This window comes from Lolium rigidum, chromosome 5 (assembly GCF_022539505.1).
Source record: "Lolium rigidum isolate FL_2022 chromosome 5, APGP_CSIRO_Lrig_0.1, whole genome shotgun sequence".
Taxonomy (NCBI): Eukaryota; Viridiplantae; Streptophyta; class Magnoliopsida; order Poales; family Poaceae; genus Lolium; species Lolium rigidum.
In genome coordinates this window covers 97,165,131-97,168,077 of record NC_061512.1, presented here as the reverse complement: position 1 = coordinate 97,168,077, position 2,947 = coordinate 97,165,131, and the positions used below count along the sequence as shown (strand labels likewise).

The 2,947-nt window shown below is 41.2% G+C and overlaps 2 long non-coding RNA genes, 1 other non-coding gene and 1 pseudogene across 3 annotated transcripts; 3 read left to right on the top strand and 1 right to left on the bottom strand.

Annotated features, from left to right (window-relative positions):
- Positions 1 to 425, bottom strand: part of LOC124656196 — a 2,010-nt pseudogene extending 1,585 nt beyond the window's left edge.
- A 56-nt stretch (positions 426 to 481) lies between these two features.
- Positions 482 to 833, top strand: LOC124651544. The gene is made up of 3 exons (XR_006987439.1): positions 482 to 539; positions 609 to 662; positions 758 to 833. It is a non-coding gene; the product is annotated as an uncharacterized LOC124651544 (long non-coding RNA).
- A 1,018-nt stretch (positions 834 to 1,851) lies between these two features.
- LOC124658120 lies at positions 1,852 to 2,430 on the top strand. Its single transcript, XR_006989023.1, has 3 exons — positions 1,852 to 1,981; positions 2,211 to 2,306; positions 2,398 to 2,430. It is a non-coding gene; the product is annotated as an uncharacterized LOC124658120 (long non-coding RNA).
- Positions 2,400 to 2,502, top strand: LOC124658573. The gene has a single exon (XR_006989290.1). It is a non-coding gene; the product is annotated as a small nucleolar RNA snoR103 (small nucleolar RNA).
- The last annotated feature ends 445 nt before the right edge of the window (positions 2,503 to 2,947 follow it).

Here is a 2,947-nt window from a genome sequence, read left to right as displayed (position 1 = left end):
CTACACTACTTAAAAAGGAGGAACATGTTCCCTATTCTGCCACTACAACAATCGTTTCGTTGTTCCTTCGTCCAGCTTTTTTCACTCCCGCACGCGTTCAGATGGGCCAAGTGCCCAGGCCCAACTTCTCCCCTCTTGCCTGAGATATCGCGTCGCCCGCCCGCGCCTGCCGCCACCCTGCGCCGCCGTCCTTCCCACGACGCCCTGGCCAGCAGGGGCCTCCCTTCTTTATCCGCGATGTTGCACCTTTCCTCCCATCTGGGCTCTTCTGAGATCCAGCCGATGGAATCGACGAGATCCCCTTCATAGACCTTCTCTCGCCTGATGCAGAAGAACCACTGGGTGCGACGATGGCCGTCGCTTCCTCCTTGCGCCACGGTTCGGGCTGCGCTTGGCCAAGACGGCACCGGATTGTTGGCCGTCATCAGCGTACCACACGTCGTCGCTGACGACCAAAGAGTGACGGATCTAGCGGGTGGGGCTCAGATCATGAGCTCTTCGACCAAATCTGCTGTGTTGGTAGATTCAACGAGGATGAGGTGATTATTTGTCTGCTCGAATTAGACGGTTCTGAGATTGATGTGCTAACAGCGTCCTTTCTGTTCTAGGTGAGGTATTTCTTCTATCAGATTACTTGTGGTGTTAGCTACTGCCACTTCATGGTGAGGATAGCAACGAAGTAAACTCTTTTCATGAATAAATCTGAAAGTTGTTCTACTCATGAGGTGTGGAATCCTAAATTCGTTTGAACTTTCAGCAAATTTGACACCGGGACATGGAATTGGGGAATACGTTACTGGATGGTAATCCAGCTCCATGTCTCAAGATCTGTGATTTTTTCTACTCCAAGGTACCAAATAGTATTTCCTTGCTCTTTCTTACGGCGTTCTCCTTCAAGGTGCCAACTCTGTCCAACTTCGAATGCTAGGAAAAATACCCTTTTTGCCAACTTTATTAGTGATGTTTCAAACAAATCGTTCAAAACCATATTTTTGCAAGCAGGTGAAAAAGACACCAGATAATAGTGATCTCTGAATCGAGAATAGTGATTGATAGCCCCTTCGATTTGTAGACCCATATATCTTCATCTCTTATTGTATAAGACCTCTTATGGTATCATATGTTTTGGGTACAATGGGGATACTGCTGCATGTAATAAGATCATGCTATCATCTATCCACCTAAATAAAATAGGTTCTCTACATAGTTGCACGTTTTGATGGTAGGACAAAAGATCATCCACTTATAGGCTTATAGTAAATACTGTAGTAAAGACTGTTGCATAGCCATACACTTTTCTTAATTCTGATTTGATAGTAAATATGCATGAAAGGTGACTTGTATTTGGTATTATGTTTGTGTCTAGATCCAACAAGAGAGAAAATTGCCGAGATTACAACTGCTGGGTCACGCTATATAACTACTGTTTCGATCACATATATCTGCAGCCGTAACCTCGTGCAGTATTAGCTTCAATTCACCTCCTTTCATTTATTCTTCTTCTTCTTTCTATTGCTCCAGAAGAATAAACGAATCCACTATATTTTGTTTGTTGCATTCACCACATTACATATCAGGTGCTAATGAGTTCTACGTGTTCTAAAAAGGGGCAATTGCTTTGGTTTAGGTCATTTACTTGGAGTGCCAGTAGATGCAAATCAAAAATATTACACAAGCCTGCTTCTTTCCCTAACTGCTGTTGTAGTATGGTTAGATACCCGTGCTTGTGTATATGAGAGTTTGTGTATTTGTTGAATTCTCCTCTAGATTAAAATCGATGGAACCATGAAAATGATCACAAGGATGCAACAACATTATTTGACATAGAAAACATTACATGGAAGTTCGGGAATACATATGCTAAAGTTTCTTAGTGTTTTTATTGGCAGTCTGAACTGATATTGGGGACTTCAAAGCTTGCAATTATGCCCTATATATGTACCTGGACAAGACCTCCAATTCGTGACCTCCAACCAATTCAGTAAGTTGCACACTCACATATCCTTGCGGAGGTAAAGGTGCATGTGATTGTAAGTTTGTTTGAACCGTCAAAGGGATCGAGTGTCGGATGTCTGCAACGATATATCTATTTGCCCAGTTGAAAATAACTTGAAATCTGTAACCGCAATACCTGACAATTTAGTGTTAACATAATTTTGGGGAATGGTTACCATCAATTTTAAAACTATTATTCTTTCATTTATCCACAGGTGAGCTATGTCAGAAATGAATATGAGTGAGGAGTGTTAGATGGACTGAAGAATTATCTATTGGCTGATTTAGCATTCGTTTAATGTACAACATGGGTAAACTAGATTGCTAATTATGTTGCAGATAATTCTATAATAATCAACTTACTTCTCTTATAGATAACAGTGTATCAACATTCTTTGCCAGGCACTCGAGTTGTGTTTTCCTGTAAATATGGACAAAGAGTAATGTTGATTGAATTTAGGTGAGTTATGTGAGTCATACATGTTCATAAATTACTATTACACATGCATTCTTGGAAATGAGAAACAGTCAAAATATATTTCTGAACTACCGGTTTTATCACTTTCTAATGAGCACTTTCATTGGGAAACTCAAAACTGCATATCATCTTATTTTCAGATGTCCTACAACCGTCTCGCATTTGGTCTGTGATAGGGGAGTTGCTAGATTGGCCGTCCCATCTTCAATTCAGTAACTTCGTGCCTAGGTGCGTCACGGCAAATCTGAATTGTTTTTCTCTCGTTGTGGAGTTGATGTTGGTTGGTGGTCTCTTTGGACCATCGAAATGCCTCTTGGTTTTTGAAAGAAAATGGTGAGAAACCCAACCGACAGTCATGATTGTCCTCTTGACCTCCGTGATGATATGACCAAGTTTACATCACATGCTTTGGACCGAACTAAATTCTGAATACAATTCTTTTTACAACAGCTGATCCTGTCCTGAAAATGTTGG